Source organism: Ixodes scapularis, unplaced genomic scaffold (assembly GCF_016920785.2).
Source record: "Ixodes scapularis isolate PalLabHiFi unplaced genomic scaffold, ASM1692078v2 PGA_scaffold11__112_contigs__length_91849675, whole genome shotgun sequence".
NCBI lineage: Eukaryota > Metazoa > Arthropoda > Arachnida > Ixodida > Ixodidae > Ixodes > Ixodes scapularis.
Genome location: NW_024609837.1, coordinates 62,469,054 through 62,478,855, shown reverse-complemented (window position 1 = coordinate 62,478,855; position 9,802 = coordinate 62,469,054). Strand labels below are relative to the sequence as shown.

General features: G+C 39.9%; 2 non-coding genes across 2 annotated transcripts; both read left to right on the top strand.

Moving 5' to 3' along the window:
• Nucleotides 1-2,034: 2,034 nt before the first annotated feature.
• On the top strand, nucleotides 2,035-2,106 carry Trnap-ugg. Its single transcript has one exon. It is a non-coding gene; the product is annotated as a tRNA-Pro (tRNA).
• Nucleotides 2,107-5,062: 2,956 nt separating this feature from the next.
• On the top strand, nucleotides 5,063-5,134 carry Trnap-ugg. The gene has a single exon. It is a non-coding gene; the product is annotated as a tRNA-Pro (tRNA).
• Nucleotides 5,135-9,802: the final 4,668 nt, after the last annotated feature.

Genomic DNA, 9,802 nt, shown 5'->3' with positions numbered 1-9,802 from the left:
CATTTCATTTCATTTATTTTCACCTTAAGGGCCCGGTTAGGGCATTACATAAAGGGGGTATATACATGTTATACAAACAAAAAGGAAGAAACATAAGCTAGTAAACACATCCAGGTCAAGCTCATTAATCGTACAGACTGGCAAAGAATACTAATAACAAGAAAAATGAATCCGTAAGCTTGACAGGAATACTTCTGTGTCCAGGATGGTGACGATGGATGTTGGTAGGCTGTTCCAGTCGGAGATGGTTTGAGGAAGGAAAGACTGATTGAATGCGTTTGTGGAACCGGAGACACGTTTGATCGTGCAGGAGTTGTTAAGACGAGAAGATGTTCTGTCAGGAGGTGATAACAAAGAGTTCTTGAGGTCGGGGCAATGATAGTAGACTTTATGAAGAAGACAGAGGCGAGAGATTTTTCTGCGTAGCTGCAAAGAAGACAAGGTTAGCTGACTTTTTAACGTGGATACACTGACAGAAAAATCGTAAGTAGACAAGATGAATCGAGCGGCTCGGTCTTGCACTGCTTCCAGGTGGTTGATGAGGTAGGCCTGATGGGGACTCCAAATGGAAGCTGCATATTCTAATTTTGGTTTGATGAACGTGTCGTACGCCATTTTGCGGACGAGTAGAGGAGCACTGCGCAGGTTACGTCGGATGAAGCCTAGAGTTCTCGATGAGTCAGCATGTATGGCTTCAATGTGGTTATTCCATGAGAGGTCCGATGTTAGTCTTACACCAAGATATTTATACATTGAAACGGTTTCGATTAGGTCGGAGTCGAGGAAGTACTGATGATATAGGATAGATTTCTTTCTAGTGAAGCGGATTAATTGACATTTGGATTTGTTTAGTGACATCAACCAGGTGTTGCACCATTGGTTAATTTTTAGAAGGTCATCTTGTAGCTGGTTGTGATCAAGCACACATGTTACTTTGTCGTCTGCGAAGAGGCGAATTTTAGAGGAAATGGTGGAAGGAAGGTCATATATAAATATTAAAAAAAGCAGAGGCCCGAGAACGGAGCCTTGCGGAACACCAGGGGAGACATTTGTTAAGGTGGACTTGTGATCATTGATGACCGTGAACTGCACGCGGGAGGAAAGGAAGTCGCGTATCCATGCAAACACTAAAGGATCAAGGTGGAGAGAGGACAGCTTGGAAAGGAGACGTTGATGGGGTACACGGTCGAAAGCTTTGGAGAAATCAAGAAAGACGGCGTCTGTCTGGGCATGACACTCGAGGTTAGTGTGTAGATCATGAATGAAGTCACAGAGCTGCGTCTCACAGGATAGTCCTTTTTGAAATCCATGTTGATGCTTAAAGAAGAATCTGTTTGTTGTTAAGTGAGTCATGATGTGAGAGTAAAGCATGTGCTCAAGTAGTTTGGATGAGACAGATGTTAAAGATATCGGGCGATAGTTAGAGACAGCAGAGCGAATTCCCTGTTTAAAAACCGGGACAACGTTGCCAATTTTCCAGTCTGAAGGAAGGACGCTTTCAGATAAGGACTGATTATATATAAGCGATAAATATTCACTAGAAATAATGCTGGTGTTTTTGAGAATTTTCGAATTTATGTTGTCAGGACCAGCGGACGATGAGAGTTTTAATTTATCTATTAGGTTAACGATACCGGCAGGGTCTATACTGATTGGGGGCATTCGCTCGTAAAGCTCTTCAGTGAGAGTAGGGATAGTGGCTAAGCACTCTATTGCGAAAATCGAAGAAAAATAGTCGTTCAGTACTTTAGGGTACTCGCTCTCAGGGATGAGGTCGCCATTTTCATAGGTAAGATGTGCGATAGCGTTATTAGTTTTTGTTGATACTAAGTTCCAGAACTTCCTTGGGTTAGTCCGCAGAGTGGTCGGTAAGTCATACTTGCCAACAAAATTAAATATAACTCTTGTGCAAGTTTTGTGATTAAAGGAAAATTAAGTGAAACAGCGATGCACGAGTCGCGGGATAATACAACAAACCGTTGATCGGTTGGATATTGTACTGTCGGCCGTAAAGACTTTCTGTGTTCTTCCATCGGCCCGTTGGTCTAGGGGTATGATTCTCGCTTTGGGTGCGAGAGGTCCCGGGTTCAAATCCCGGACGGGCCCTCGTAATTTTTTTTTCTTATTTTTAAGAACGATAATGCGCTGAAAACTTGTTGAAAAATGTCTTTTGAAACTTTCGAGCTTGAGTAAAGATAGTTTCCTCATTCGCTCGGTTGTGTACCTTCATGTGGGGACGCTTTCGATCTCTACGGATATCTAAATGTATTCCAATGTAGGACGATTATTTGGCAGAAAAAAAAAGTATTTCTGTATTCAAACCCAAGGTAGAGCCAAAATAATCTTCCTTTCGCCAGAGCCTTTCTGTTTTGGCCGAAATTTGCTATAATGCCGAAGTTAGGCTTCACTGCTGGTAGTTTGGCAGTCATCTGGCAACTCTGGCCCAAAATTGCCCAAGAAGAGCCGGAGTTAGGCTTCACTTCTGCTTCGTCGGCTTTTATGCAACAACTTTGATTCCTAATTGCCTAAAAATTTCCTGGTTTAAGCTTCACTGCCCATTCTTCCGTTCAGGTATTGCACATTTGGCTCAATTCTTACAATTTGGCGATAATATTGGGAGCTAACGAAAAGCCATACAAACATAAAAAAAGTAACCACAAAAGAAAATCGGAAAATTAATATTAGCACAACCACGTAAAACGAGGCTGTGGAAATTCCCCTCGGTAAATAAGATTGGCGTGTTGCTTCTGTAAGAGACTAGACTGTTCACGCCTTCATAAGTATGTTATGGCTCGTTTTGTGGCGCGGCACTACGCCGACTTTTATGTCAACACATTTCTATTGTTAATTTCAACGAAAGGATGTTTCACAACAAAATGATTTGAGTGAAGAGCACACCCGAGGAAAAAGATATAGAATGCTCCGAAAATAGGAACTTATTATAAGATAGAAAAATTTGGTTACTTCTTTCTGTGTCTGTCCAGTAGCAGTGAGGACCTACACAGTTTTCAGTGTTCTTAAAGGGGTTATGACAAGCCAAAAATGAAATATGAGATAACTATACTGCTAGGACCCATTGTATGTTCCTATACTCCTGCTAAATTTGTTTTGAAAATGGCGCGATAGTTTCGTGGAAAAATCGATTTATATGCGGGCCTTTCGGAGGTGCAGATCCGGGCAAAGCTGGAGGCTGGCTACGTAGCCAGCCTTCAGAGCGGTGTCTCCTTGCACGCACTCACACACTTGTCTCTCTTGGCGTCTCGAGCCTCAGCTTCCTGGTTTAGGCGTTTACCTTCCACGTTTCGAGCATGCGGTCCGTGACGATTACGTCTACGGCATCGCTTGCCTTATCGATGTGTTCGACGATGATCGCAGCAGCGATGACAGTGATTGCTATCAAGAGATGTTGGAAGCTGTTCATTTTGACTGCGACCCGCTGGCTACCAGCTTCAGCGACGGCGAGTTACGGGCAAACTTGCCGTGGTCACCGTCGTCCGGGAATATGTCGCAGGCGCATGCAGGGTGGAAGGTCAACGGGCCGGGGGCGAGAGCGAGAATAGCTTTCGGGTTACCGAGTTGCGTGAGCGGTTTTGATCGTACCGGGGCGAGGAGAGCTTGGGCGGTCATGGGGGCGCCCAGAATGAGAGAGTGTTCCTTGTCACGGGGTTTATGGACACCATGGTGTGACTAACCTGGGCAGTGTTGCCTGGTTGCCAGATGAAAATGATGAAAATTCGTAAATTGAATATTGCAATTACCAGAGCTCTAAAAATCGCGTAACTTGGTGTATATACAAAGTAGCCGATCAGCATTCCATTTCAAGAATAATCTATCCGTTTAATTTTCGTGTCATAACTCTTAAAAAAAAAAGAGCTTTTTCTGCGTTTAGCTTTACGTGTTCTTTTTTATTTTTTTGATGACTGAATATTGCTTAACCGGCACAAAACGTTTTGTATAGTGGCGGAGGCTAGGCTCGGTAACGTTTCGCCTCTGCCTGTTTCCAAACTGTAAACTCAGAAAAAAATGAGAAAAAATGAAAACATAGGATGTTACATCCTTACACAAGCCTCTACTACTTCCATCATACACATAACCGTATTATTATAATAAATAGCTTTTTTTTATCGCCAAACTTTCCGGGTACCAACTGAGAACTCTACTCTGCAAAATGATAATCTAAAGATTCCTTGTTGGATTTGAAATCTCTTGAGCAGAATGTAGCAAAAGTCACCTTGTTCTATACTGTACCTAGATTTCTTTCGATTTCATTAAAAATGAATTTGGCGAATTGGAAGCTAAAGGTTACATATTTTAGTTTTGTAAACAATATGTTTCCGACAATTGTCTCAGTGAACGATCGGTATTTAAATTATTTCCTTTACTTCAGAACACCTCATCGAAAGCTACTCTAACGCTAGCACATTTTATCAACATGGGAACTTGTTAATAATTTAACTATATTTTTTCCGTATTAAACTTTTGTTTATGGATATTTTTATTATTGCCCAATTTTATGTAGTGCACAAAGACAACTTCAGATTTACGTTTCCAGTTCCAGAATCTAAATAGTGCGCATTTTTATTTTTGACAAGAACCAAGAAGCAACCGATTTTGTGTTCATCAAAGTACTGAGTATAAGCCCATGAACAGAAATGCTTAATATAATTTATCTTATTTAACAAGAAAATTAAAGTTGTAACTATCTCGTATTTGCTTTTTGTAAACAATTTCCGTTTAATCTATATATCGTGTCCTAGTAATAATTTATGCAGGACGCACTTTACAGTTGCAGTTGTACTGGTGTTGGAATATATAATTGAAGTGACTATTTTTATGAAGTTGAAATAAAGCTTTAGGAAGTTTCTTCAAGCAGCTTTTGATTCAAATCTGTGCAGTATAATGCTAACCAACAAAACTAAATAAAACGATTGTGCAAGTTCCATGATTAAAGGAAAATCAAATGAAACAGGTGTGCACGGCTCGCAGGGGTCATACAACAACAAAACGTCGCTCGGTACGATATTGCACTGTCAGCCGTAACGTCTTTGCGTATTTTCCCATCGGCCCGTTGGTCTAGGGGTATGATTCTCGCTTTGGGTGCGAGAGGTCCCGGGTTCAAATCCCGGACGGGCCCTCTCAATACTTTTTAAGAATGTTATTGCGTCAAAAACCATTTCAAATATGTTTTTTTTAAATATTAGTTTGATTAAACATAGAGCATTTATTTAGCTTGGTCTCCTATGTACCTTCATGTGGGGATGCTTTCGTCAAGTGTCGTTACTCTGAAGCGTTGGTTATTTAGCACCATGGCGTGCTTCTCACTGTAGGTGTTCTTTTTGATTTCATCTGCCTTCATCTGGGACAAATATAACTCGTTTCTTTGTGGGGCTGCAAAAACACTAATTCCTTAGTGGTTTCCCAGATTTCTTTTTAATTATGTGAGACACCATAAATACGAGATGACCACTGGTATCTTTCTATCCACATCACGTTTTGTGGACTGGCTATACCTTTGTTCTCTTCAGCATTGTGGCTGCAACGTCTTACTGTAGTGTCGATAGATCGTTGCAAATTGACTTTCCGTTGTAATTAAACTAAGGTTTCGTACTTGAGAATTCTAGTTCCTTACAGGTTGTTTAGCTCCAACTGTTAACTAAGTAATGAAAATATAATATGGAATTAGTAACTACAAATTCAGCCGTGGGATGTGGCATCGTTACCCCTACAAGAATAGATGCAGGGCAGCAACTACATAGAAGTAATACTTCCTCGGGACGTGATGCCCAATTTGGGCCTTCTTTAAGGCGCACCATGCTGTTTCACACACTTTCGTAAAGCAACTATGACCTCCTTAAAAAAAGTTTTTGAGTGTCTCGATTGGAGAATTTTTAAACGAAATTGGCTTGAAAACCTTTCAGAGTATTATTGACGTCGTAATACGCAGTTTGTGTAATACGCATTTAGTGTAGTAACTTTTTTTTTTTACTGGCGAAGGTTTTTTAAACACCTACTCCAATATAGAAGCATCTTTGCGAAATCGCTGAAATGAGTCTCACGCCGTAAATATAGCGATACTACTTTTTTCGATTAAAGTTAATTTTACTACATTTTTATTCTATCCAGGCATTTGAAAAAAATTTTGGTGGTTAACTGTTTCGTTCAAAAAACTTTTTAGCTTGAAACGAATGATGTTAAATTTTGTGATGTCTTGAACACTTTTAAATAGCAAAGACAAATAGCGAGATCATGAGATCACGCGTGTCACCTTTATGCTACTGTGTGTTCACTGTTAAATAAAAGGGTAGCGTCGGTCTGGTGAGAAGCAATTAAAGAAACACTTTCATCATGACGAAAGCGCAATTTTATAAATGTTGATTTTACTACGTCCTGACTTATGCAGAAATTTTTTTATACGATATATTATTTCAGTAATATTTATATAAATTAATATATTAGTAAACTCTATGCCGCCAACAAAATCTCTGAAAACGATATTTTATATTTTAAGTCAGCAATATTTCATATATTGACAGCAGCGATCTCAGTGTGGTGAAACTAAATAAACACGATTTCGACGAAAAAAAATCGAAGTTGAAATCGTGACAGCTTAGCAGATATTAGGCGTTATTCACCTCAGATGTTAACTATCATTGAACAGAAGGCCTGACGTGTCTGCAGCCACAGGCTCCAGAGAACCAAATAAATTTTTATTGATATTTGGATACACTTATGACTGAATACTGTGTCTGCAAATATGTTAATAAATGATAAATTTTCAGTTGCATCGCCCTTTGTCGGAAAACGAATTAAAATTGTTTTGTTTCATATTTGCGTGACAATTTAGTTTTTCTGCGTAAGAATTAGATTAAATTGCTTTTTATTAGAAAAAAACACAAGAAAACAAGACAATATTGCTCGAACTCAGAGAGAAGACAATTTAAACTGTGCAAAAATTTACAATATACTGAATGTATTTTGTTTTCATTTCTAGGCACCTATTCCAGAAGAAAGATTTTCTCACACGATGTACGTGCTGTTCCACAAACCTTCGATGTGTCTGCAAATTAGAATTTATTCAACCTCTCGCTCCGAATATGATCAATTCAAGAATGCTAGTTTGAAATATAACCTTTACTTGTGTGAGAAAACTCCGCCGGAGTATACGATTGCATGTTGCCGCGTGCGAATTGCTGAGTCGGCAGCGTGCACCGCTGACTGGGGTTTGATTCTGGCCAGCGCTTGTCCTTTTTATCGTTCTTTTGTTTGCCTGACAAGAATGTTACAGATGAGTAGAGTAGGAGGCTATGACTCGAGAATCTTCTTGTTCATTGGAGCTTCGATATTTCTAGACACCCACGCACTTACAAATGGAACTTCGCATGGCTGCTTGAAGAGAGCCATCCTTCTGTCGCGCTCAAAGTATGTAGGTCTTTGTTACTTTGTATTTATCGGCACAATCTCGCCGCATTAAAAGTTCATTTGAAGCTTTATTACCAAAGTTTATCTTTTTATTTGCGACAGTATTTATTCAGCGCCGCCAAGCACAACCTAACCATGTTGTGAACCATACGTTTTTGTTGTTTTTATCCGGGAAATGATGATCGTGGTATCATTAGCCTCCGTCTATACACTAGAATGCAAAAAAGAACTAAGAAAAACGAGGGGCTTGTAACGAGCATGAAATCTCGATCGATATTGCCTTTCCTTATGTCTGGTTCCCTTGCTGACAATCTTGATATACCGGTTCTAAGGAGTGTACACGCGGCCGCGACATATATAGATCACAACCCTTGGGATAAAATACAGATACAGAGCCTCCTCAAGGCCAGCTAGCTTTTTATGGAAAGATCAATCTTTAGCTGCGATGAGCGAAACGTCGATGGAGGAAAGGCCATTTGTAACAACTATAGCTCCCGTATCGTCGTGTATATACGGAAGTAGAATCATAGGCATGATATATATGCTAGGATTAAAAGAAACGGTGTACAGCGTTCTCAACAAATCAAGCGAATCAAGTACTTCTATTAGAAACCTCCCCTTGGAGTAAACATAAAAATTATGGGGGAAAATTAATAGAATCGTTCAATCTTGGGGGGGGGGGGAGGCTTGTACGCGAGTTTTTGATAAACGATTTCATTAATGCAGGGTCCTAGACATCTCGTTTGTAATGGTCTGCATTAATGTTGTAACTCATTTGCTTACTATGTTCATACAGACATATTTCCTATATTACAAACTAATGGGCCGTGTGGCACTGGTTATCAATATTGTCCCTTTGGGTATTCCTCTCCCTTTCTCTACGCCTATATTTCTCTCTGTCGACGTTACGATTTTCGTTTCCACGCTTTTACTCACAGGTAGCTTGAAACTTCAACTTGCTAGTTTTTATTTTTTTTTAAATTTTGAAGTTACTTATGGTGTTGTCATTTTTGTACCAAACTCTCGCACTAGATATGTATCATAAAGCGTCATAGTGCTATCGATCGGCAAACTATTACCCACTCCAATGTGCCCTGACTGCAGAGTGTTTCCAGCTATTCAATTGGGGTCTCTGGGTTCATGGGCCGAGTGTGCAATACATGCTGCAAGGAAGTCGCGAAAGCGTTCACCGTCTCTAAGTGTTCTACCCTCTCCAACCGCCTTCCTCCTCGTTACTTGTCAACGCAATGTACGCGCGCTTGAAACCGATTAACTCGCCCAGATGATCAAATATGAAGCAGAAACATGGAGATTATACGTAACTTGGAGAGCTGGGAACATCACGGGCAGTGAAGCACAGGGAATCGTTAAAAGTGTACCGGTGATATCATTACACGTAAATATATTTTTGGAAACGGTTACCTTAGAATAGACATCCAAATACCATGTTTTTAGGTCCATAAGACGTACCTTTGTATAGGCCGCATCTCTCATAAACGACTGTTTTACAAATGAAAGTTTGTTTATAAACAGTACCTATCTGGTAAGCGCGCCAAAACTGCATTGAAACACACGCATGTGTGCATTATGATCGCAAAACATGCGCAAGCAAAAGGAACTACCAATATTGAACGAAAAGTACTCGCGCGGCGAATCGACGCAGTTAAGATTCGTACTTCTAGAAATAAATGCCTGCATGTCTGCACGTCCAAGATGTACGGCTGGAAATATGCGAAGGGAACAGCGACGTATAGTTCGGTAAATACGGTGCGGGCTGTTCCCAAAAGAGTGGCTTTCCTTGCTCTTAGAACGGACCACAGCCATTAAAAAACTGACACCGTAACCATCTGTAGTCTCTCTATTATTGAAATGCCTGAGCGAATATTCATCAACTTACCGGCAAAGTATGTTATGTGCACGTATGGTAATTGTAAAGCAATTACGATTGAATTAGCTGAAACATCAATCGGATTAATTATCCAAGCACACTAATCATTAGCCAGTAAACCCGAAACGCTGTGGAACACGACTTCTATACCAATGAAAATGATTAAACTACTAGCTTTAACGCATTATACAAAATTAGTCTTATTTTCCTCTGGTTATGCCGAAAATAATGCACATTTAAGCAAAAATACAAGGAATGAGAACACATTCTAATGCCCTTTATCACTTGAATTAAGCGTTGTTGAGTTTATTGGTTAACTTTACGATAAAAGAATCAGTGATTTATCTACGATCAGCATTTATAACCCGTGAAAGAGTGAAGTTTTCCTTTAAACATTTTGATGAAGAAAGTAAAAAAAAAAAAAATGTCGTTACCTCTTTTATTTGTTCCTCGCTTATTTTCGCGCTGTTTTCGTTTCATGATGTAAAGCCAACT